The sequence below is a fragment of the Numida meleagris genome, chromosome Z, assembly GCF_002078875.1.
Source record: "Numida meleagris isolate 19003 breed g44 Domestic line chromosome Z, NumMel1.0, whole genome shotgun sequence".
Classification (NCBI taxonomy): Eukaryota; Metazoa; Chordata; class Aves; order Galliformes; family Numididae; genus Numida; species Numida meleagris.
The window spans coordinates 70,385,924-70,413,545 of NC_034438.1; the positions used below are offsets into that span (position 1 = coordinate 70,385,924).

Sequence of the window (27,622 nt, forward strand, 5' to 3'; positions counted from 1 at the left end):
AATGCTTTCATTTTTCCTGTGTTACAGAGTAATTCAGTATGACTTGTACAAATCTCTAGTTAAAATCTGAAATCTCTGCTTGGATAAACCAACCATGTCAAATACTTATCACTTGAGGAAAAAGCATTTATCATATCTTCTTCTTTCTTTCAGTGGTGTTCTTGCTCTTATTAAGGTCAGTAGATTTGTTTTGCTTTATAGAAACCCATAAGCCCATTTTTAAAAAGAGAAAAATGAAGATCCAGGGAGCTACATGCCAGTCAGTCTCACCTCTGTGCCTGGCAAGATTACAGAGCAGATCCCCCTGAAGGCCCTACCAAGGCACATGGAAAATAAAGATAAGGTGGCTGGCGGTAACCAACGTGGTTGCACCAAGGGCAAGTTATGCCTGACAAACTAGGTGGCCTTTTATGGTGGAGTTACAGCATCATTGGATAAAGGAAGAGCAACTGAAGTGATCTACCTGGACTTGTGCAAAACATTTGACACTGTCCTGCATGACATCCTGGTTGCCAAATTGGAGAAAGATGGATTTGATGGATGGACCACTCGCTGGATAAGAAATTGTCTGGATGGTTGCACTCAGAGAGATGGGGTCAACAGCTCAACATCCAAGTTGAGACTGATGATGAGTGGCTTTCCTCAAGGATCAGTGCTGGGACCGGTGCTATTTCACATTTTCGAAGGTGACATGGACAGTTGGATCGAGTGCACCCTCAGCAAGTTGACACCAAGCTGAGTGGTGCAGTTTACACTCAAGGGAAGAGATGCCATCCAGAGGGACCTGGACAGGCTTGAGAGGTGGGCCCATGCCAACCTCATGAAGTTCAACAAGGCCAAGTGCAAGGTCCTGCTCTGGGTTGGGGCAATCCCAAGCACAGATGCAGGCTGATGAAAGACTCAACATGAGTTGGGAATGTGCGTTTGCAGCCCAGAAGGCCAGCTCTATCTTGGGTTGCATCAAGAGAGGTGTGAGCAGCAGGTTGAGGGGAGTGGTTCTGCCCCTCTACTCTCCTCTTGTGAGACCCCACCTGGAGTAGTGCATCCAGCTCTGGAGCCCCCAAATCAAGAAGGATATCGAGCTGTTGGTGCAGGTCCAGAGGAGGATCCAAGAAGATGATCAGGGGGCTGGAGCACCTCCGCTATGGGGACAGTCAGAGAGAGCTCGGGCTTTTCAGCCTAGAGAAGAGCAGGCTCTGAGGAGACTTTATAGCGGCCTTCCAGTACCTGAAGGGGACATACAGGAAAGCTGGGGAGGACTTTTTATAAGGGCAGGTAGTGACAAGATGAAGGGAAATAGTTTTGAACTGGAAGAAGGTAGAATTAGATTAGATGTAAGGAAGAAATTCTTCTCTATGAGAGTGATGAGATACTGGAATAGACTGCCTGGAGAGGCTGTGGATGCCCACTCCCTGGGGGCGTTCAAGAGCAGGCTGGAAGGAGCTGAAAGCAACCTGATCTATCAAACTCCAAAATTTACAAGGAAGCATTGACTTACTTACTATTGGCATTTTTAGGGTCTTTTAAATTTAAACTTACATTCTGTTTGTATTACAAAAGAAGAAGTAAAGGAAAAAAAAAATCACCCTTTAAAATTTCATTTGGGGGTCAATAACTTTTTTCCGTAATTCATAAAAATAAAATTCCATTTGTTTCTTCTGGAATTGAATTTTGCTTTGGTATTTTTCAATATAATGGTACTACTATGTGACAGTTGAAACATCTTCAGTTTAGAAAAAATATTTTTTTTTTCAAGAAAAAATTCTTTTGATATTCCGAAGGCAGCTTTACTTACTGTACAATAAGCTGGCTTCATTCCTTGTGTGGAGATTGTTGCTTCTAAAACATTTCTGTCGAAAACCAGCAAACAAAGGAGGGCCACTTATAAAACAAAAAAACAAAGTCACAAAGAGAAATCGTTGAACTTTCACTGTGCAATACTCATAAGGCATGAAACAGCTTTTTGCTTTATGAGTAGGAATAAGGCTGAGGGTAGTGACTTCTTAACAGTAAAGGAAATCTGCTTTGTGCTTATTCTGTAGCTTTATCAAAAGAGAATATAACTGAGAATTTTCTGCTTTTTTAAAAAAAATATGAAATCCAAATCTTTTTTAATTGTGATGTCTGCCATTGTATCTACTGGAACTTGGGGTGACAAGGAACTACACTTCTGTGCTGAAGTGTAATTGCTTTGAGGATAGGTGGAAAGTTTAGCAGCTCCTTTCAGAAATGTGCCTACCCGTACAAAATGACTGCGCTTCCTATTATTTATCCTTATTAACAAAATTCATTAAATTACAGGTAATATTTGAAACTGCTGTCAGAATTTAATTATTTCTTTCTTTCTTTTTCAGTTGAAAAATTCTGTACATGGAAAAATTAGCCATAATATCTGTGTAATTGACAGTAGTTTTGATGTTGTTTTCTAAATTCATTATCACTATATGATGAAAGATTATATCTTTTGTTGCCTGTTGTACACCACATACTCTATTTTTGGATATGCAGTATTTCAAACCTAGTACAAACCTATTATCACCTCTGAGCTAAAAGGGAGAGCATAATGTAGAAGAAAATATGCTAGGATGACAGACATTTTTAAAAGAAATAGGTATTCATTGCTATACATTAACAGATAATTTCTGTATACAAATTGTGTATTTTATCTCACTACACTGAGGGAAAATCAAAAGTGTCCAGACAATCTTTAACAGAGGTTTAGCTTATTTAAGAAAAAAATTCCTCGGCCCTTGTAGATAGCTAATTCCAGCCTTTCATTAAATGAGAAGTTCTGAAGTTGTATTCAATAACGCTCCAATCCTAGTGCTTAAATATCAGTTAAAAAGTGATGACTCCTCAGTTCCGTATTTTGGAGTGACTTGAATTTGAGACTCTGTAAGAGATTCAGAAATAATCTAAGTGCATGCAGCTGGCAAAGATGAATAGCAGTCCAAGAGAAAAAAAGTTCGGTCCACCACCTTCCACACTACACTGCAGCTGATGAGGAAACCTATACTGAGATTCAGAATTGAATAAATGATCAGTTTTGATCATGCTGATCAGATTTTCTTCACTAGGACATTTTCAGGACGATTTATATAAATATACTGGAGGAAAAAAAAGAAAATAAAAGCAAGACATTTGATAAACTCAGTTAGAATCATAGAATTATAGAATTAGCAAGGTTGGAAAAGACATACAGGATCATCCAGTCCAACCATCCGCATACCACCAACAACCCCACTAAACCATGTCTCTCAACACTATATCTAAATGTTTTTTGAACACCTCCAGGGACAGTGACTCAACCACCTCCCTGGGCAGCCCGTTCCAGCGCCTGACCACTCTTTCACAAAAGTAGTACTTCCTAATATCCATGGCCAACTTGAGGCCATTCCCCTTCGTCGTGTCACTAGTTAGAGAAGAGGCCAACCCCCAGCTCACTACAACCTCCCTTCAGGTAGTTACAGAGAGCAATGAGGTCTCCCCTGAGCCTCCTCTTCTCCAGACTGAACAATCCCAGCTCCCTCAGCCGCTCATCATAAGCCCTGCGCTCCAGACCCCTCACCAGCTTGGACGCCCTCCTCTGAACACGCTCCAGGGCCTCAATGTCTTTCTTGCAGTGAGGGGCCCAAAACTGGATGCAGTACTTGAGGTGTGCCCTCACCAGAGCTGAATACAGAGGAACAATGACTTCCCTACTCCTACTGGCGGCACTATTTCTGATCCAAGCCAGGATGCCATTGGCCTTCTTGGCCACCTGGGCACACTGCTGGCTCATGTTCAGCCGAGTGTCAACCAACACCCCCAGCTCCATTTCCTTTACACAGTCTTCTAGCCACTCTGCCCCAAGCCTGTAACGTTGCCTGGGGTTGTTGTGGCCAAAGTGCAGGACCCGGCACTTGGTCTTGTTGAACCTCATCCCATTGGCTTCAGCCCAGAGATCCAGCCTGTCCAGATCACTCTGTAGGGCCTTGCTACCCCCAGGCAGATTGACACTTCCTGCCAGCTTGGTGTCGTCTGCAAACTTACTGAGTGTGCACTCAATGCCCTCATCCAGAACATCAATAAAGATACTGAACAGGACAGGCCCCAGCACCGACCCCTGGGGAACACCACTCGTGACCAATCACCAGCTGGATTTAACTCCATTCACCACCACTCTCTGGGCCCGGCCCTCCAGCCAGCTCCGTACCCAGCAAAGAGTGTACCTGTCCAAGCCATGGGCTGCCAGCTTCTCCAGGACAATGCTGTGGGAGACAGTGTCGAAGGGTTTTCTGAAGTCTAAGTAGACCACATCAACAGCATTTCCCTCATCCCCTAGGCGGGTCATTCGATCATAGAAGGAGATCAGGTTGGTCAAGCAGGACCTGCCCTTCACAAACCCATGCTGGCTGGGCCTGATCCCCCGGTTGTCCTGCAAACGCCGCGTGATCTCCCGCAGGACAATCTGCTCCATAACCTTCCCTGGCACTGAGGTCAGGCTGACAGGCCTGTAGTTCCTCGGATCCTCTTTATGACCCTTCTTGTAGCTGGGAGTCACATTGGCAAGTCTCCAGTCTTCTGGGACCTCTGCAGTTGACCAGGAACACTGATAGATGATGGGAAGTGGCTTGGCTATCTCCTCCACCAGCTCCCTCAGTACTCTCAGATGGATCTCGTCTGGCCTCATGGACTTGTGGCAGTCCAGGTGGAGTAGTAGGTCTCTGACCATTTCCTCCTGAATCATGGGGGGCTTATTCTGCTCCCCATTGGAGACTTCCAGGTCAGAGAGTAGAGTACTCTGAGGATAACTGGTCTGACTTCTAAAGACAGACATAAAGAAGGCATTGAGGACCTCAGCATTTTCATTGTCCTCAGTGTCCACATTCCCAGCCGCGACCAGTAAAGAATGGGGGATTCTCCTTGGTTATATTATTCTCCATCTCTTACTGTTAATATATTTGTAAAAGAATTTCTTGTTCCCTTTTACCCCAGTGGCCAAGTTGAGTTCGAGCTGGTCCTTTGCCTTCCTAATTTTCTCCCTGCGCATCCTAACAACCTCTTTGTACTCTTTCTGAGTTGCCTGTCCCTTCTTCCACAGGAGGTAGATTCTCTTTTTCTCCTGGAGCCTCAGGAAAAGCTCCCTGTTCATCCACTCCGGTCTCCTTCCCCGCTGCCTCATCTTGCGGCTCAGGGGGACAGCCTGTTCCTGCGTCTTCAGGACTTCCTTCTTGAGGAGCGACCAGCCTTCCTGGGCCCCTTTACCCTCCAAGACTGAATCCCAAGGGACCCTCCCTACAAGTCTCCCGAACAATTGGAAGTCTGCCCTCCGAAAGTCCAAGGTAGCAGTTTTGCTGTCTCCTCTCCTGGTTCCACCAGGAATTGAGAACTCTACCATTTCATGGTCGCTCTGTCCAAGGCAGCCCCCAGCTTCCACATCTCCCACCAGACCTTCCCTGTTTGCAAACAGCAGATCTAGCAGGGCACCTCCCCTGGTAGGTTCTCTCACCAGCTGCAGAAGGAAGTTATCTTCCATACACTCTAGAAACGTCTTTGACTGCTTCTTCTGCGCCATGTTGTATTCCCAGCATATATCAGGGAAGCTGAAGTCACCCTTGAGGACAAGGGCTGGTGATTGTGCAACTTCTGCCCGCTGCTCGTAGAACATCTCATTTGTCTCTTCATCCTGGTTAGGTTGTCTATAACAGACCCCCATCAGGATGTCTGCCTTGTCAGCCTTTCCTTTGATCCTAACCCACAGAGATTCAACATTATCTTCCCCAGCTGCAAGCTCGATAACATCAAAACACTCTCTAACATAGAGAGCCATGCCACCACCCCTTCTTCCTTGCCTATCCTTTCTGAAGAGCTTATAGCCATCCATCGCAGCACTCCAGTCGTGGGAGCGATCCCACCATGTTTCTGTAATAGCAACTAAGTCATAGTTTGCCTGCTGCATGATGGCGTCCAGTTCTACAGAGTCATGAATTTGTTAAAGGAAAAGCCTACAATCGGGGGATATTAAGATTAAATTTGAAGTTCACAGGAGGGTAGGTGTGACTACCAGTCCTATGCACATAGAATTCATGTTAGCTTGCACAGAGTATGTTAGGAGGTGAGAAGTGGGCTCTAGGAGAGTTTCTACTTTACTTGATTTATTCCACACCTAAAACCAAAGTACTTTCTTCTTTTTTGCAACCACTTCTATTTCTATGCCCAAGCAGAGCAGAAATGCCATATGAGAAAATGGGAATTTGATTTATGCTGGCACAAAATGAAAGGACAAAGTAAAAATATATAACGTTTTTGCAAATTACATATGCTATTACAAATAGTACTAGTATTATTAATGCTAATATACCTAATATAAAAAAGTCTTATAAACAAACAAAACAGCAGGAGAATTGTCTTGCTTTTGGTTTCAATGTGAATATTTTTTATGGGTGGTCTTCTGAAATATTTATCCAAATCGAGATGCTATTTGCAACCACACTACGTGTTGTTACACACCATGAATGCATATTTATTTTGAGCAATAAGTAATGGTTCTCATGGAATGTTGCCACTATTGCAAAACAACTTTTAGAAGATAACCTATTTCTACAGTGTACACACTGCAGTGTTAGCTATCAAATTACAGAAATTACAGAAATTTGGAGGAAGAAAATCAACTTCTTCCCTGGTGTGAACTTAGTGATTTCTGAAGCATTACCATATGGACTATTAAGTCTAACAGCAAAACATTTTTTTTCTGACTGTTTCCTTTCTTTTAATTCTTCACTGACGAGGAAACAGAGTTGTACTATCTCATTATTGGAAAAAGTTTATGCTGTGATGTGTGCTGTCTTTATTCTTTCACAGTCCCTTCCCATCCCAAAAGACCACAATGTGTTTTTTCTGCCCTTCAGAAAACAGGCAGCAAACAGTCTCTTCTACTGAACAGCTCGTAGAACATTCCGCTGTCATCATAAAGATGCTTCCCTCTGGCTCCATGCACTGGAGATGTGTCATCCCAAGGCTCTTTGACTGGCACCTGACCTACATTGAAGTCTTTGTTGGTAATCCTTTCTCTATTCTGTTTTCACATGTATTGCTAGTGTTTGTTGCACAATGAACAAATGTTCCTTCTACTGCGCTGCATGATTGTTTTAAGTGCCTTTCTTGGAACAGATGTTCTCTTACAAACATTTCATTTTCTCTAGTTTTTATGCAATAAGAGCTGACAGCTAATTCTTGCTTAAATTAAGGACCAATGCTCATCAGGGAATCCGACCGAGGCCATGGGCCATCATTTCTAGTAATTAAAGCTAGCTCAGGATGATACAGTATTTCAGAATACACTGATGTATCAATAATGAATAGAAGAAAGAGTAAGAAATTGAGAGATCTTTGGAGATAGGGAGGAAATCCATCAAGTTCAAGTGATAGCAAGTCCCCATGCAAAAATAAATGGCCTGCAACCTTGAAAAATCATGTTATAGCATGTTCAGAATCATAGCAAAGTTCAGAAACAATTATCAGGACTGTGAAAGAGTCTAAAATAGGGAAACAAGCAGGCAGATGTAGAGAAGAGATGCATGGATGAGATCAAAAACTCAAGTATATCATCAATATGCACCTGATAGAAATTCCCTTCATGCTACTAGGCACAACAGTATACAGTATTTCTGGGGACAGCTGGTTCAGCCACTACAAAGCAACTGTTGGAGAGTCAAAGAATCCAAGGAAGATCAACAGTTAAACTGGTGACTGAAGGCCCAGTCATGCACTGTATATTTATAGATAAATATTTAGAAATGTTTCACCTAGAAAGAAATTGCTTGTCAGCAAGGATGACAAAATAAGCCTATTTTAAGTTCTGGAATTGAAAGAAAAATAAAAAGGATAAATTTTCTAAGGTTTCTGATGTATAAAATGGAAACTAGTAGCAAATTATTGCTTAAATGTCAAACAAGGTGCTTAGCTGAAGATCTGTTATTGATTTATCTGTTCCAATTTACTCATCTGCAATACTTTACAAATATTACTGGACTTCATCGGCACTGTTCCTTGATAGATGCATCTTGTTGATTTGTCAGAAAAAAATTATTAGAATTATATGTCACATTAGAGATCTGAGCGCTGACAAATCCAGGCAATGTGGGATCAATCCCATAGCAACAGAATGTCCTCAAAGATATTCTTCCTTGGGGTCTAGAAGAGAGGAAGAAATATGTTTATATTCAGATCTTTAAGGAACACAGTTGTTCAGTGAAGGCATTTGTGCAACAAGTCAGTTGCTGGTCAAGAGAAAAACAACTTTCTTTAGGGTGATTCAAGAGTTTTATGATAGCTCATCATTCAAAGAATTCTGTGGGTTTATACCAATAATACACATATGTATGTGCTATGGCACAGGTACCTATCCACTGCCATAGTGGATTCTTGTAAGCAGTAGTACTACAAACCCAGAAACATCCAGTTGATAGAATAGAAGGCCATGAGCCCTGCCCAGTGACACTGTAATGTTTGCAGAGTGGACACCACAGACCAGATCTAAATTTTAAGTCACAAAATTTCTTAAAAATATGTATTATTAAAACATATTTAAAAAAAAGAAGGCAACAAAAACGTAAAACTAGCTGACTGAATGCTTATGTTCTATATCTTGTTCTCTGATGTTCCTTATTTCTGCATAAATTTAACAGCCAATACAAATTTCTGACAATGATGATGCCTATTTGCTTTATTTTATTTCCCAGTGGAAGTTATCTAGCTGCCACCTTAAGTTGAAACAAACATTTCAGTCTTTCTCAAGGATTAACCTTCCTAATCTTTCAGGATGATGGACTGTACCATCACTCTCCCATCTATCAGCCAGCTCTAATTTCTGGGTGCCATTTAGGCTCAAAACTCTTTGCAGGTCCCACGTCCTGATACATCTAGATAAATCTGGTTCCATTGAACAGGTCTGACATAGTGCGTTTTCTTTCCCTTTCCAAGACATAACAAGTGCCAAAGCTCACAGAATCTTTTGTCTCAAAGTCTTTTCTGCAGGCAAGACAAATGCAAAATTCTCCTTGTGCTCTTCTGTATTACATACAACATAATATATTTTTAATGACTTTCAGACACTTTTTTTTTTTTGCCAATCCTCATCTTTTATGTCATCTATTTCTTTACAACAGTCTTGTTGCCTGATGTGCCACATATTCAGAGTCCTCTCCACTCTTTTTCCTTAGTAACTCATCAGAACTTTGAAGGACTCCCTGGAAACATCTGTAAAGCTAAATCTGTAACGCTACAAAATTCCTTGCTTTTTCTTCTTTCAGATCACACTATACCTGACTCACTCATTCCCCAGCTGTCATCTCAGCATGAAAAGACATGTGAAGTTTGCTTGCTTTCTTAGAAGAATACCCACCACAGTGTGAATTTGTTGCATAAGCAGCGTAATTCATATGGTTATTATGAATATATTATGAATAAGTATTAGCACTTCATTGACCAAAAAAACATATTTTAGGAAAAAAAAGTTACCTCAAATCTTTAAGAAAAAAAAGTTTTGTCTCCGATTAAGAAACTGACAAGAAAGTTTTCAAGGAAATGAGAGAAAATCATGATGCCATGTAACGCAACGGCTCAATTAAGTACATAAAAGGCTGACTGAATAAAACACCGAACTTTTACATCAAAACAGGGCAACACCTGATAGGAAATCTAAGCCAGATCACTTGGTTAGTATGCTGGCTAACATGTCACCTACTGACTGATCAATCTATTTCAGATACATTGAGCAATCAGTGTATTTCAGAGATACTGAATCACAGACAGCTGTGTGATTTCAGCTCTAGCATGATATAGATTTTTTAAAAGCAATTTTCTGCTAGCATTGTAGCAATCCATTGTGATACAACTTTACTGGTGGTACAACGAGAATCTTCTAAGCCAGCGTTAGGAGACATTATTATCTAAATCTATTCTTTCACAGGAGCTGTTTATTGAGACACTCATTGACAAGCTTCATAACCATGCACTTTCTCTTGTCTTACAACTTAGTGACAAAACTAGATGTCTTCTTCTTATCATTATTATTATTATGTCTTCTTCTTCTTAATATTATTATTATTACATGATAAAGATTTTTCTTTTTAATTCTTATGAATTAACAGGTTTCCAAATTCTCCATCTATTTCCACACCACCCCCCACCCCCCCAAAAAAAGAAACATTTTATATCAAAAATTATATTTTTTTAATTATGGAAAGTCCAATATTTTCACAGTTTCATTGTCAAAGATTTTGCTTGTGTGTGTGTTATTTTCTTTGAGCATAAGTTCTAGGGTGAAGAATAGAATTCTTTTTTTTTTCAGATTTTTTTTTAACACTATATTATCTCTGTCCTTTTGACAGAGTTCCTCTTATTTTATTTTATTATGGAACTTCTGAGTACAGAGCCTCTAAGTTGATTGAAAGACATTTCCCACATTCCTTTCTGCTGCTTTTTAAAGTCAATGATCTTTAGATATTTTTTTCTGTAATTTTATTTTTATATTTAATCTGTGGGGTTTTTTTTGTTTTCTCTATGTATTCATTATTATGGTTTACGACAGCATAAAAGCCAATGGGATAACCTTTCTGATTGTTCTCATTGTAGGAGTTAATGTTATGAGGTAACGTGCAAAGTTAAATACTAAGGCCAGGAAAATTCAAAGTTAGTGGATATCCTTGATCAGAGTTGAATTCAGCAAGTATAAGTGAATAAAAAGTAAAGCTGAGCAAGGTCATTCAATAAGAACCTAGTACCACGGCACTGTATGTACCACTTCTCTGATAGTTCTTCTCTAGATCTTTTAGTTATAAAGGTGTATTTATAAGTCACCCTTGAATTTTGTTATGGGTGTACTCCCACTGTACGTTAGTATCAAAGGCATCTCGTGGATGTTCAGATTATTTGTGGTTCAGAGTGCTTGTGCCCATGCACATTACTAAGTGATATGTCCTTGTGGGTCCCAGTGCATGGTGAAGTCTGCTATTCACTCAGCACTAGGATGAAGAACAGTAGCTGTAGTTTGTCCCAGTTATGTACTGTGGTTGTACCCCCAGTTCCTGCCCCCTGGCAGAATGGTTAGCATAACTAACAACAGAGCAATTATCCATAATATGTAAGCATGCATTTAATGTACAGCCCTGCCCCCTTTCTCTTAATCTCTGCTCCCAACGTGTGATATCACCCACTGTCAGTGCAACAACAGGTATTCATGATATCAAGACTCAAGTGTGGGGTACCAAGATGGTATGAACACTCACTGTCAGGGATGCTAAGCCCATCTGTGTTATCAATGCCCAAGTGCCCCTAGCCTGAAACAGATAAGCATAACAGTGCAGGGAGCATGCCTACAAAACCAAGCAGCAGCAAGCCCTAAGTAGGACTTAGTCCAGAAGATACTTGGTACTTGATACTTGATAGTCATGATGTGCTGTAACTTGTAATAAACCAGAGAAACTTTGGGAAAAAGTCCTGTTTGCTGGTATATTTTTGGGATTTCTGTACACCCATGGATCAGATAATCATTTAGGTCATGATAGACGCACTTTGTAGCATACATATTTGTCTATTATCTTCAGTCTCAGTGACACTCAATTCTTTCATTGACTTCATCTACCTGATACTCCTTAACCTCTTCCTTTAGGCTTCTAACTCACTGTTCTTAAATTTCAGCTAAAGTTCTGTCTGTATCTTGTGATTGTTTTTGTAAGGACTTGTATGCTTTTTGGCAAGTGTGGACATACTGATAATATTATTTTCAGTGATTTGTTAACTGTGACCAATTAGGGATATAACAAAACAGAATATCCTCTCCTGAAAGTATAGTCAGTTAAAATAAGACTTTAGTTGCTGTACCAGTGAACAGATACAAGCAAGCATATACTGAATTAATTAATGAACTGACATTTCACAGTTATCTGAGGTAGTGTAAATCCATCTTCAAATAAGCAGACATGATTCTAAACCTACATCCAAGCTGATGATCCCTTAATGGTAAAGCTAGAGATAACTTTGTCTGATGATCTAATTTTGAATCTTTTGGAAACCTTGAAACTCAATGACTTAGAGGTTGTTGAGTAGATATACAGTTATATTCATGACGTTTATTCAAATTAACTTTTACGTTGCTGTAGATCTAGACAGTAATCAGATATTTATTAAGTCTGGTTCTTAAAAAGACTATGGCTTCAGATCCCACATTGAATTAAATTAAAAACTTCAGTGTCATTAACAAAAAATGTTAGGGATTATATAGCTCTTAAATTCAGCTGAACTAATTGTCAGCCTAATTGGATGAGCACTGAATAATGTTAATTACCACAGACTTTATTTATAGTGGGATATCTTAAAATTCAGGTCAATACAGAGCCAGGAAGTCTCTTGCAATTTATTACTAGAAATAACACATTTTCACATTTACGTTCTTCTTTGTGTCTTTGTTTGAAATATATTTTTCTTATTTTGGAAGTGTATCTACAGAGTAGAATGTATGAAACAAATTCTGCGTGGGTGCTAGTGTTATTTTCCTGCCTTGGAAAAGGGATTTTGAAATACTAGGGCAGGCAGTCCAAGTGCCAGGAGAACATCCTTCTAAAGACTTGTAATGGTTAAAATAATGTCAATAGTTCTACACTTTGGCTTCTAATACATACAGCAGAAATGGTACTGCTAGCCCCAGCACAAAGCCTGTAAAGTTGTTGGGATATGCACATTGTCTTCAAATCATTCCATTCCTTTTCCACATCAAAATAAATCTCAAGCGACTCTTTAATGTGCATTTTAAATACTGTCTTCATTGCTAGTTAATTGAATATTGATTGTTCAAAGAACACTTACTGAAATTTACTAGGAATGCAAGAGATAAGCAAAGTTGCTAACTCATTCATACAAAATTACCTCTGAAATACATGTATAATTATATTCTTATTGTTTGAATGAACTCTTGTTGTTTCTTGAAAGGATATTTAGCTTTGTAATTGGTAGCAATAAAGCCAACAAGAGCTTCTTAGTTATTACATAATGTAAACCGTTCTTCCCTTGAATACAAAGTGTAGAAATCTGAATTCAAATCCAGTAATCTTAAGGGATATTGTACTGCTGTTCCATATGTAAAATTGGTAGCCTGAGTTAAATACTGACACTGTAGCTACTCCGCAAGAAAAACAATTCTTAGATGAACCTGCCTTTGAAATCCATTCCTGCAGAATATACTAACTCCTCCCCAGGCAGCAAAGGACGGAATATTCACTCCAAATACAAGTTTTGTCCCCACTACTTCTTTTATAAGAAAAACTCTCTAGCAGGACATTTTTATAAAATAATTCCCTTATTCTCCTCTTCTTGAAAAAGTTAAAATAGAGAAAGTAAGTTGGTGAACATAGGAGAGCCTACTTATTCCATTATGCCTATTTTATTATCCGCAGTGAGCAAGTACATGGTGGGGTTTAAGTGCCATTTCCATTATCTTAATGCAGAAATGTCTCCTCTAACCAAAATGAAGATAAAATTATGTGACCAAGCTGTACGACCTTCTTCAGATGTGCTGGATTACTGCTTTTGTAGTTATTTGACTTAAGATGATGGTTGGTGGTACAGCAGAAAAATGACCAGTCAGACATCATCAACTTTAGTTCTGTTGAAAGAAAGAAATTGGATTTTTTCTATTTTTTTTATGTTTCACTGAGACATCTGTAGATGAAACTTTTCTATGTCAATTCCAATTATTTACTCCAACTGAGCTGCAGTGGGTAATTCCATATTCCTGCTGTACTTTCTCACATGTTCTTTGGGCTGGGACATGCCAAAAATCTGTGGGTTTTTTGGTTTTATTTCTTGTTGTTGGTTGGTTGATTTTGTTTTACTTTGTTTTGTTGATTTTTTTTGTGGGTTTGTGGGATTTTTTTTAGCACTCAAAACATAATTTACTAGGATTGCAGTGGAGATAAAAGTGGTATCTGTGTGTCTGCTCTGTTTGTTTTATCTGTTGGACTGAAGACTTGGATGGATCTTACACTAAGTACTAATAGACTGTGCAATTGCTTAAAAGCCAGCAGTTGAGATAAGAAAAGAATAGCCAGAGTAATTTACAACTGCATGAGTGTTCAGATACTTATTCATTCAAATGCATACATTTGATCTGCAAATGCACTCTAACCTCTAGTTTCAGTCTGCAGGAGTTGAGTGAATCAACAAGTATCTATATTTGATTCAGTTTTGTTTTATGGCTTCCTTTAAAAACATGTAGCTGTATTTGAAACAAAGAATTTTCATCTCCATGCATTTGAATTAGATTTAACGTAAAACTAGAGCCTGTGCAGCAATGACAATTCCAGATTATAAAAAGAGGCAGCTGATGAAGAGGCAGACAAAATGAGTGTGTCCGTATTCATATGGGCTGAGATGCAGATCATGCTGATCAAAGACAAGCATCGTAACAGGTCTTGTGTGCAGGAGGCAGTCCACAGAACAGCTCTCTACAAACTTATATGATGTTGCATCTAAGACTGCAAAACCTTTAGCAAAAAAAAGGCTGGTTGAGTTAATTTGCTATGCACTATGTAGTATATAAGCTGGACAAACAGGCATAAATATGGTCACATTTTGTTAATCTGCTTGTACGTTGTGGCAGCTAAAGAAGTAGAGCAATGTAAGCTTTCCCATTAATATCTCAGAAACATAGATTTGAATTCTTGTTCTTTCTGTTCTGAGGAAAATCACTACAATGGGGACAAAAACAAAGGAAAGGAATATTTATGAAGAGAATTAAAATAAGAAAATATATCTTAATTCAGAGTTGTTGTTAAATAATTGAAGGGAGAGACTCATGGATAAAGGAAATTACTTTAGTCAACTAGATGTGTGTAGTTATGAGTCAGAGGATAAATCTGAACAAAAGGAAATTATAATGAAAAAATGAGAAACAAATTACCACTAATAAGATCTACTAAGAGTATAAAATAATTTTGCTGGAGTAACCACAAATTTGAGTAAATTGGGAGAAGTCGAAATTTTAATTGAGGGTTATCTGTAGGTCATCCTGAAAGTAATCCCTCCTATTTATTTCCACAGAAACTACAACAGATACAAAGTAGACAATAACACTGCTTGATAGAGCAAATTCTCAGCTACAAAATGCTAGTTTTCATAATGGTCACCACCATTAGCTGTGCATTTTTGCCAGAGATAAACAAGAACCTGCATGCCGCATTCATTAAAATCTACACCAGCAGAAGTGACTCGATGTTTCACAGCTGCTGTGATGGTACAGTTGATAAGAAAATGCTGCTCATGCAGTTTGTGTTTCACAGCCCAAACACATGGAAGTCAGAAGGTGCCAAATCCAGACTCTGTGATGGTTGTGGTAGGATAGTTCAGCCAAGACCAGCTCCACAGTCTTCAAACTTATGTTGGGCCTGGCATTATCATGTTGCAAAAGGTAGTCTTCTTCTATGGCCTGACTATGGAAGTTTAAGCCTTCAGCTTAGTCAGCATCATGATGTAGTGGTCTGAATTGATGATTAGTCCTGGTTCCAGGAACTCCAGCAGGATCAGCCCTTTCCTGTTCCAAAAGACAGTGAGCACCACTTTACCCACTGAGGGCTACATCTTGAACTTTTTCTTCAATGGGAAATTCACATGTGGGCACTCCATAGATTGCTGTTTTGATTCCAGCTCATAGAAATGACATCATGTCTCATCACCACTACTGTCACCTTTAGCCTCATATTGGTTCAATAGGTCCTGGCAAACTTGTGTATGATGTTCTTTCTGTTCCAGTGTGTGTGTGTTCATGGGACCCACTTCATGCAAACTTTGTGATATTCCAACATTGCTACCATCATTTCCAAAGCATTGAAGCTGATATTCATTTCTGTACACAGTTCCCTGGTCATAATCTGCCCATTTACGTGGATGAGCCAATTGAGACTCTCTTCATTTCATGGTGTGACAGCTCGGTATGGTCATCCAATATATGGCTTGTCTTTCACTTCACTGTGACATTGATGGATGCCATTTTTTTCTGTATGGAGGAATTCAATTATGCAACTTTTCTTCATATGCACTTTCATGTCAGGTGCCATTTTGTTCAGTGTCCCCTCTGCTGCAATATGTCACTTAATTGTAAATTGTTCAAATAAGACAAGAGGACCCACTTTTCAAGTAAGGCTCCAGAGTTAGCCAGTATGTCGGAATAACCTTTGCAGAAGAGTTACCTAGGGTTGCAAACAAAATCCCCTTGCTCTAACACCTCCCCATCCTGCCTGAGCTCCAAGAAGCAATATATATACGCCAGCACCAAACCCCTGGTGAATGTATCACAGCACTCCTGCTCACAAGGGTCATGCCGACAGCTTGTGCACTGGGCTTGGTATGCACCCCTGTAGTGGTGGCAGTCATCGCTGGCGCTCAGCTCAGGAGATCAGCACACATTACACTTAATTTCTATGTTATCTGAGGCTTTCACTCTTCAGTTTTACAATTTTCTGATCACTTAATGTGATTATTCAACAGATCATCTGTTCTTGTAGCTGCTAGGGGCTTGAGTATGTGCTGATGAGGAACACAAGCTTGTCCAGGCAGAGCAGAGCTCAAGGGTAGGACAAATCAAAAGCATTGCTTGCTTCTTGCTCCAGGGAAGCATGCAGCTACTGGAGATAGATGAACCAGGGAGCAGCCAAACTTAGCAACACTCTGGCCACATTTTCTTCAACTTGTCTTTTTCAAAATGGCATTATTTAAAACTATACAAAGAGTACAGTGACAGAGAAATGCAATGCATGTATTGACAGTACATCTATTTTGGTTTAAGCAGTTTATATTACCTGACTCTCCTATCCATAGCACTAACCAAATACATATTCCGGTACTCAAAGGACACCTATTTGTGAAGCTATTCTGTCTCTAGTAAGGAAAGAAGACAAATGTTTTCTTTTCCTGTTCTCCTAAAGGGTGTAGAGAATACGATCTTACCTGAGAATCATTAAACCTGACTCACAATCATAGGCTATTCTTAATAGTCACATTTTTGGTCAGTATACACACATGTGCTAAGCACAACACTGTTTTTATCTTGCAGATCTTTCTTTATTGTTGCAACGTCTTAGTCCCTTGTCATTTCTTTCCTCTTCTGCAAAGTCTTACAAGTGTAGGCATTATTATAAACATGAGTACTTCCTGGGGCCTCTCAGAAACTATGGCCAGAATCTATGCTCCGAAGGGTTACCCACCAAATCTCCATTAATATCAGGCTTACATGGTTATTTATGAGACTGGAAAGTGATTGCTCACTGAGGAAAGAAAGGAGCACATAGTGAAAAAAGGCTGACGGGTGCAAACTGCGTGCACCTGTCTTTCTGACATTTCAAGAAGTGTCACCACCAGAGTTCCTTTGAAAACAAACATGCAGCAAAATACACCCAAAGTCCTCCTTAGGAGTCCCGTCATCATTTCCTTGTATGTCTTTTTTTTAATCTTCTCTTACCTCTGGAAAACTCAGGGCTTAATGTGGGGCAAAGCTAGGCCGTATTTCTTCAGAGATACTCCCTCAGAATCTTTGTAGATCTTTGTGTCCCGCTTTTTTTTTTTATCATTATTATTTTATTTTTCTTTCTTTTTTCACTAAAAAGCAGCACTTTATTTGCAAGACTACTTCTCCCCCATCTCCAGAATGAAGTATGCTTCTGTTGATAAGGATTCAAAATGTATAGTTTGAAGTATCAAATGAGTCTCGTATATTCTCCAATGTCTAGCCAGTATCTTTCATGAGAACTTTATATTGACAACGTCATTTTTCACCAACCAGGCACAGAGTAACCCATGTTTTTCTTTCCTGATTATCAAATAAAGTAATTCAAGCTAGCTATTCTAGCAATATTGTACAAAGGGGACAGCTGAAACTAAGGTTTACCATACATCTTGTTCCTTCAGATCATCACATTCCTTTTAAGCCCTGGCACAACCTGGGATTCAGGTGAATGTAATACTATGTCCATGTAATAAACCTATAGAGTTACGTAAGCAAATTTTAAGTGTTTCACTGAGCCCTGTCAGTTCTGAGAGCTAATTCCAGAAGCACATTCTGCTTTCTTTTATACACTTTTACAAGAGTGCATATCCTAAATGTCAGTCAGCAGAACAATCTAAACTGTTATGCTAGAAACTTCAGAAAAATGCTGCTAAGAGCAGTTATTTAAACCACATTCCATTAAATGTTGTCGTTTTTTATTGCTACATTCTTAGCTTTAAAGTTTGGGATTTTTTACCTCCCTCCATTTGCATCTTCAGAAGCGTGTGCATGAGCAAACATTCATAACATTGCATCTTCAGCTGCCAGATAGATAAACTGAATCCTAAAGGTCAGATTATTTCCTTTGTAATATCCCCAGTCTTACGCAGTAAATTTTTCTCTAATGGTGTACTTTGCAGTCTGAAATTAAACCAGGAAACACTTTGGCACGGACAGTCATTTAAACTGAGATGGACACATGGATCAGAATTAGAATAAGCCAAATCAGTGCGCATAGACTGCCTGTTCCATATCAAAAATAATGGGTTTGAACTAACCTAAGAAAAGCCATGACTAAGGAAAGCCATTCCTTGGAGCTGAGAAGGTATAAAGAGAATAACCTGGTGAAGAGTATCTTGCAAATTACATGAAGACGAATATGGAGTGCTTTTCTTTTTAGCTTCTCACTCTTACTAATATGCCACTGTCAGGTATGAAATCACACTTTTATATAAAAGCAATTTATAAAACAAGTCTTGTCATATTTTCATTGTTTTATTCAATTTCCTGAGCTTATGAGCTGGAATGTGAACTGCAGATGAGAATATCAATGAGAAGCATGTCCAACAGAAAACATTTTTAGCAGTTTTGCAGTTGTCTTCAAAAGAATGTGAAGATGAAAGCAGATCAGCTCTCTTATGTGTTCCCCTTGGTAGCAACAAAATAATGTAATCCCATATGCCTTTCTTACCATGGCCAGAATTTATCTTCATTTTAATTTTAATTGTTTGTTTTTTATTTTATTTATTATTTTTATGGAAGGATTTATATCCAAATAATTGCACAGATCACATCTAGACTCACAACACTGCAAACTCATGGAAACAGGTATTTAACAAAGTTGACAGCAAGCTAGCTTGTCACTGGGTGTTTCAGATGCATCCATTCTACTCTGCAAATGAAAGGTCTCACTCTTATTTAATATTTAAATTAATCCATTCCTGCAGAACTACAAATGGAAAATATAATTTCTAACCTTAAAAAAAAATACAGACTTTCTACATTAAATTTGGAGCTTCCTTGGGTATTTCTATTTATTATCAGATAAACATAGAACAGTTTATGCTGGAAGGCCCCTAAAGGTCATCTAATTCCATCACTCCCTGCCATGGGCAGGGATACCTTCTGCTAAAATGGGTTGCTCAAAGCCCCATCCAGCCTGGCCTTGAACACCTCCAGGGATGGTGCATCCACAGTTTTTTTGGGCAACGTGCTCCACTGCCTCACCACCGTTATTAGCAAAGAGTTTCATCCTAATAACTGATCTAATACTAACTTCTTCCAGTTTATGACCATTACTTCTTGTCCTATCACTGTGCTCAGTGTAGACAGTCTTTGAGTACTAGAAGGCTACTGTAAGATCTCCTTGGAGACTTCTCTCCTCTAGGCTAAACAGCTCCAACTCTTTCAGCCTGTCTTTGTAGGAGAGGCGCTCCAGATACAACTACTAATTCTATCCGCTACACGGAAGTACTTACAGACTTATCATGTTATATAAGTAACAGTTTGAGAAATAAGCTGGCACCTTCTTCAAAACAAATAAATGTTACCTAAAATCATTACCCAGAGTGGGATGCACCTTAGGAAACTCGAGGTGTATGTCAGATAGTCACTGAATTCACATCATATCAGTTCTCTAACCCCAAAAAGCTGTTACCCACGGGAAATCAAACGAACAATCAAAAAAACCCACCACAAAATAATGTTGTGACGCTCAGCTGTGTATGCAGGGTTTTGTGCATACTGAAAGCTGCTCTTTCAGTCACTGCTTCAATTGGCTTGTTATCCCTTATGAAAAACAGAAAGTTCTACTAAAAAAAGGTAGTGTGAAAATTATGACACACAAAAATTGTGCACATCAGTCAGCAATGAAATTTTCTCCTTAGAAATGTCTGAAACTTAATCCTTTAAGATTTCGATTTTTGAATTATCTATTGTACTGAGCAACTTGAGGCATGGAAAACGTCATTTTCAGAACAAGTAGAAATGGCACACTATCAGTTGATCTACATTTAGTGGTAACAGTGGGATGGAAAATGAATCATGTCTTTTTTGAACTTACGTGAATTTGGCTCGAATTATAACATACAAGGGCTGCCCCAAAAGTAATGCCTCCTATTTTATTATGTTGGCCCATGACATCAGAGGTGGGTGGTGGTGGTAAGGCAGTGGAGGCTGAACCTTCTCACCAGTATTCTATTATATGTTGTTGCTGTGTGACAGATGGCAGCAGAGGGGCAGTCTGATGGAATGGCGTCTGATATGGAAGTGTGTATGGATATTTGCTGAATGTCAGTGGAGATCAAACAAACAGTGGACATGAGCCCAGTGAGGCAGTGGGTGGTGCATTTCAGGTGGTAACAGCGATGTCAAGACAAGTCATGTTCTAGATGACCATGCAGATTTTTATGAGTATGGCATGCAGACTGTGGTGAAAATTCATAGCTAACAGTGGCGACTGTGTTGAAAAATAGTGTTTTGTAGCAGAGACTTTGTTCTATTAAACTTTGTTCTATTAAACAGTATGATCGTGCTCTTTGCATTTGTTGCAGTTTCCATGAAAATAAAGAGGAGGCATTACTTTCAGAGCATCCTGTGTATTTGTATCAAACTTAGCTGCGTCAGTGATTCCCACTTAAACAGGAAGGATGTCAATGCCTTCACATATTAAAGTAGCAAAGCTTCTTTCAAATTGGTGAGAAGCTAGAAAGGTCTATAAATTTTACAAGTATTTTGGATTTTTCCATCAATCTCAAATGGCAAAAAACATTTATAAAACTGCGGAAGTCTTCATTTGTCTATTATTATTCCAAGCTCTTGAGGATCTCACAGGATAACATTCAGTTGCTTACACTCAGGAAGCATTTCTTTCAAAAGCTTTTTTTAAAGGTAATGAAACTAAAAAAAAAACAAGATAAAATTAAGAACATATACTGATAAAATCAAAAGCCAACTATCAGAGAGGGACAGCTGAAATTTTTATGTTTAAACTTACACTGTTCCCTCTTAAATCATGAAGCAATTTTTAATTTACTTAATCCATAAATACAGTGGGAAACCTTTTGTCAGAGGAAATGCTACTTCCTGTGCTTTATTTATTTTCACTTAGATAAACTTCAGCTGAACTCTTCAGAAAAACAGCTGTGTGAGTCATGAGCCTACTGCGCAATTTGCTTTGTGCACTAACAAGTTTCACCTTTTCATGAACAGGAAAAAGAAGGAATGATGAGGTAGAAACCGGAACACTTAAGTTTGGGTCTTTCTTTAGTCAGAGAAATAAATAGAGATTCCTTAGTTCATAGTGGTGATCAGTCAACACAATAACTATCAGCATCAAGAGAGGAAAACAGGCAATCAGAATCAATACAAGAAAAAGCATCATGATTTGTGCAGGACCCATGTAATTCAAGGCCAAAGAATACTAGAGAAATAATGGAGCTCTAGAGCATAACATTAATATATACTCAACCTGTTTAATGACATCTCCTCGTGATCACTATTGTAGACATGTACCTGGGATAAGCACATTGTTTTATCACAGTTTGGATGCTTTTATGGCTTTCCATTTAGTCATTAGAAAAGTAAAACGCAGCTTTAAAACTAGGGATCTGTTGACACTCCATTTACTTGGTACTTTCTCTTTTCTAAGATTTTTGCTACTGGATATTAGAAGACACTACAGAGGTTTTTATTATTATTTCTTATTTTGATTACATATTTGATTTCATGTTCTTTGGGATAAAAATTCATTAGCATAATAATCAATCAAAAGAAGAATCATATCCTTGTCAAATTCAGTGGGTTTTCTGGTGTTTTCTGAAAACCAAGAAATCATACCACCTAACTGATCATTAGTGTTATGTTTAACTTTGAAGGTTAAAAGATATTATACTAGTTCATCCTGGGACTGACAGGGAGAGAACAATTTTATGTATAAAATTTATTTTATAATAAGTTTATTAAGTAACTTCATATCAAGGTAAGTAGCAGTGATTTTACATATTTTCACACTTTATGAATACAGAAAACAACGGTCTAAGCATTCTGTATGTGTTATTTTAAAGGCCACCATGCAAAATCAAAAATCAGAGAAGAAAAATCAAAAATCCCAGATACAGGCAACTGTACATTCTGTTCCTTATGTCTTACTGTAGGTCCAACAAAGAAACAAAATAAATAAACAAGCAAAAGCAGAACAAAACTCTCAAAACCCAAACAAATCAATGTAAGCAGTTCAGAATATCGGAGACCTTCATAGCTTCAGTAACTTGGGAGAAGAGAGGTTGTATCCTTACATAATACTTTGAACCATAATGCATCATCTTTCCAGTTTCTCACCACAATTGCAACATCTGCAAGAACACAATAAACTCAAAGCATCATCACTGCTTGATGTTTGTGGGGAAAAAGATGGAAAAAAAGAAAAAGATCTTTGGCAGCATCAAAATCTCTCTAGCCTGTAACCAGCTTCTGGAAATTCCAAAAGAGATGAATATTCTGAAGCAAATTCAACATAGTGTTTACTGTTGAGACTTAGGAAAATCACAACATCCTAAGCACCTCTATATAGCTATAGATGCCAGTGAAGAGCTCCGAATAATTATTTCTTAAAAGTCTCCACAGCATACCCGCAGCAAGTCTGCATATGGAAGAGAGTGGAGTGGTTCAGGTGATGTGGCAGAATGAAGGGACGCCATCCTAAGTGACCGGAACAAGCTTGAAAAGTGGGTCCATGTTAACCTAATGAGGTTCAACAAGACCAAGTACAGGGCGTTGCACTTGGGCCAGGGAAATCCCAGAGATGCGTGCAGACTGGGAGGAGAACTCACTGAGAGCAGCCCTGCCTGGAAGGACTTGGGGGTCCTGGTGGGCAGAAAGCTAGGCATGAGCCAGCAGTGTGTGCTTGCAGCCCAGAAGGCCAACAGTATCCTGGGCTGCATCAACAGAGGAGTGGCAGCAGGGAGAGGAAGGTGATTGTCCCCCCTCTGCTCTGCCCTTGTACGGCCCCATCTGGAGTACTGTGTCCAGGCCTGGGGCCCCCAGCACAAGAAAGATGTAGAGGTGTCGATGCAGGTCCAACAAGGGGTCACAAAGGTGACCAGAGGTCTGGAGCACTTGTCCTGTGAAGAAAGGCTGAGGGAGCTGGATGTGTTCAGCCTGGAGAAGAACCAGGCTCCTTGGTGACTTCAACAGGGCCTTCCAGTACTTATAGGGAGCTTATAAGCAGGAGGGAGACCAACTTTTTACATGGGCAGAGAGTGACAGGACTAGGGGGAATAAAATAAGGGAGATTTAGATTAGGTTTTATGGGAAGGGACTAGAACAGACTGCCTAGAGAAGGTGGGAATTCCCCATTCCTGGGAGTGTTCAAGGCCAAGCTGTATGGGGCCCTGAGCAGTTTGATCTAGTGGCTGGCAATGCTCCCATCCCAACCATTCTCTGATCTTGATATTCTGTTTTTGTCTGTAAGTCCACATAAGACATTTCAGATATCACTTAATGTTTGCTATAATGGACTTTATAGGAATTAGATTGGGAAGCAAAACAGTAAAGATTTTTCCTTTGAGTGAATCTAATCTATTCACGGCCATGTCATTAATCTGTGATAAATTCAGACACATAAATAGTATGGCTAGTCTTTATTCTGAGGTCACATTTACAGGAAAAGGAAAGCATTTGTGTTTCAGCATTGTATTAAAAAGTACTTCAGTTTTCTTTTTCAAGAATTAGTTGATCTGAAGTCATCACAAATGCAGTCTATGTTATGTAGTCCCCCAAGATTTTTTTTAGTTTAGCAATAATAATGCAATGGGATCATGAACACAAGTAACTGAAATTCATTTATATAGGGTATGATATGAGTGCTGTTACAAAAGCTATCTATCTTCTCAGACTTGAGACAACTTGGATCAAGGTATGGTTTAATTTTCAGATTACTTACATTCCAAAAATAACTATGACCGAAACTTATTTTTGTTTCCTTTAAAATATATTTAGTGTTTAATAGAATCAAAACACAGAAAAACATCTACTTTGTTCAATGTTTCCAGCACTGCATCATTCTTCAATGGAATGGCAAAATATATATTGCTGAGGGATCTGATGTTTTAAAAGGATATAAAAGCAACTCTTAAGCTCAAGGATGTTTTATTCATTGCTGACAAAAATAGCAAATTTTGAGTCATTGCTCTTTTTTTTTTAATTATTGACTCACTTCTGTGCCTCTCTCTTTGCCATTGAACTTGCAATACCATCTGCTTTCAACCTTCAGTGACTTTCTGCATTTGCCATCAGCTGAGACTGAAGTCATGAATGTTTAGCACCTGTAAAGAGAAGCAGTACTTCTTTCAGGACCAGAACGTTCCTTTAGTGGACACCTGAATACTTGGAAGTTCAGTACCTGTTCCTAGACAGTCAAGTGTCAGCATGGCAAATTCATCAAACATGGGAGCAGACTGCAGCTATTTCCTGAGTGTCAGGATAACAGTCAGTGTTTGGAAGCAGTAGTTTAGACAGTGCTTGCCTTTTCCACTCATTGTCTTCATCACAATTCTTTGATGGACCCCTTTGGTCATTCAGCTTTAGGGCTGATACAGCTGAAATACAACCTGGATGGAAAAGAGGGAAAGAAGGGAAAAAAAATGCTCTGTTCCTTCCTGCCCCTTACATACATCCCAGAAAGGCCCTATAGACAGCAGTACAAAGCGGGGACAGAGCAGGTCACAAGAGAGAAACAGCAATACTTAAGCCAGAGCTCTTGCTGCAGTTCCTTCTTTGACTCTGCTTGACCCTTTGAGTCCAGACTGAGAGAAAAAGGCCTGAAACAGCCAGTGTGGTAACAGACAAACAAAAATACTAAGACAATTCTATTCTTTGAATTTTATATATATTTGTTAATTGTTTTCAGTTGGACTGTGCCCTGATTTAAACTAGAATAGACCTGATTTTCTTCCGAGTAGCTGGTTTGGTGCTGTTTGGTTATGTTTTGGATTTAGGATAAGAATAATGTTGATAACACCCCAATGTTTCAGTTGTTACTGACCAGCGGTTACACAGATCCAAGGATTTTTCATCTTCTCGTGCTGCTGAGGGGTTGGGGGTGCACAAGAAGCAGGGAGTGGACACAACCAGGAGAGCTGACCTGAACCAACCAAAGAGATGTCCCATGCCATTTGGCATCATGCTGCGTAAAAAACTGCTTGGAATTGTCACAGAGGGCATCCACTTGCTGGGGAGGGAGTAGCTGGGCATCAGTTAGAGGGTAGTGAGCAATAGAATTGTGCATCGCTTGTTTTCATCACTGTTATTATTTCCCCTTTCTTTTCTGTCTTGTTAAACTCTCTGTATCTCATTTCTTGCGTTTTACCTTATTTCAGCTCTCTCCCCCATTCTACTGAGGGTGCAGTGGGCAAATGGTTGTGTGGTGTGAACTGCCTGCCAGGTAAGAGTGCAATGGGGTCATATGCTAACTCTCTTAAACAGACAGTAAAATCACAGATCTTTCTGATTAGTAACATTAATTTCTCTGAATTGCAAGATGGCCAAAACCAAGGCTCTTTCAAAAGTATATTCTTTTTCTTTTCCACAGCATCTCTTGAACATTTGCAAAATAATAGCACAGCTGTTATGTGCTCAGTCTATGTTCAATGCCTATTTTTTGTTATTGTGAAAAATAGCAACAGAGGAAATTTCATATGTGCAAACGCAAAAAAAAATCCTTCGTTGTATTGAGATTATAGATATTTATAGAGATGATCTTTTAAAATAATAAAATAAAAGAAAATATTTTGAAATAATAATGCATTAATCTTTATTCTAGGATATACATGCTCTTTGAACAGAAGCATTTACTGCAGATGAAGGAGTCAAAAAAATTTATAAGAGCTTCTCTAATACTTCAAAATGCTTAATTCAATTCTGCATAAACTTCATGGTGGTGCATTTTATTTCAAGTCTGATGAAATTAGTAATGGAAATGAACTTCAGTGATATATTGGAAAGTAATGTACAAAACACAGTCCAGATACTACATACCTCTTCTCTTTTTTTCTCATTTGCTACTGTTATTTAAAGCATAGCCAGCTGCTTTCTTAACAGTTTGCAGACATTACCTAAAGCAATTAAGGAAGAGTTTCTGAGCCTGGTCAGTAAAAGGAGGGATCTGAGCAACATTTACAAAGAAAATCAAAACCTTTTTTCCTTGTTCTATAGACCTCGATACATCAGGGAAAGAGGATGCCCTGCTGTATTGAGATATCTACCAACCACTGAAAAAAAAAGCCCCATGTAACGTTCTTCATAAATATGAGCGATAAGTAAAGCCATAGTTTCAATACAATCAAAGAACTAGTCATCCAGAATTTGCAAATGCTCACAGCTTAATGTTTATTTAATTTACTTTTAAATTAATTTGGTCTCTAATACAATTAATGTAGAGAGTAAGACAGGTCCCATCCTTTCCCAGAAATTCTGAAAGTGTGGTATTTGAAATTCAGTGAATTCTATAAAACCCCTAGGATACTACATCTACAAGTCTATTACAGCCTGACTTAGCTGTTAGAGTAATTGTCAAATTTCCATTTCTTCTAATGCACTGTGAACAGTTTGATGACGTAGGGCTGAAATTAAAACATTGCTTATTCATCACTATGACTTTTATTCTTGTTTTTATTAATGGTTATTTTCTTCTAAACGATGTAACTGTTTACAATTTTACCAGATTTTATTATCTGAGGCTAAAACTTCCATGCTCATTGGTTTTATTTTGCTGGTCCTAATAAATGAAATGTTTTTTCTCATAATTTACACTGGCTCCAACTCCTCCCCGGTGCTGTCTGCCTCTGTAATAATCTGGAACAGAACAAGAAAGAGCTTTCATTTCCATGATGTTTTTAGTTTGGCTTCAGATCCCACATGTTTACACTATCCTGATCCCCACATGCTGGGTTTTGAATAAAGGCGTTCAACAAGGATAAAACAGCATTTGTCAAAAAGGAAAAAAATCTTCAACACTGATAAAACTGGAAGTATTTACAGCACACTGCTGTATGCTACAAACTCACCAACATAGGAAGGACATGTCAGAGTATTTTCCACACTTTTGTTTTTATTCAAAACTAATGTTTTCATTTACATTCTTGTTAAGAGGAGATTTTTTTTCCAATTCTCATTTTCACTGTTAACATACTGAGGCTCTAGCATTGCCTCCCAATGACACTCCTTTGTCAAGAACACACACAGATTAAATACTGAAGGACATATATCATGCCAGTGGCTATAAATTTTTGCCAAAACATTTACACTGCAGTTTTTGAGGTAACAAATTGG

At 38.8% G+C, this 27,622-nt stretch overlaps 1 long non-coding RNA gene across 1 annotated transcript; it reads left to right on the forward strand.

Moving 5' to 3' along the window:
- Nucleotides 6,902–27,096, forward strand: LOC110390039. Its single transcript, XR_002433502.1, has 3 exons — nucleotides 6,902–7,040; nucleotides 25,672–25,736; nucleotides 26,115–27,096. It is a non-coding gene; the product is annotated as an uncharacterized LOC110390039 (long non-coding RNA).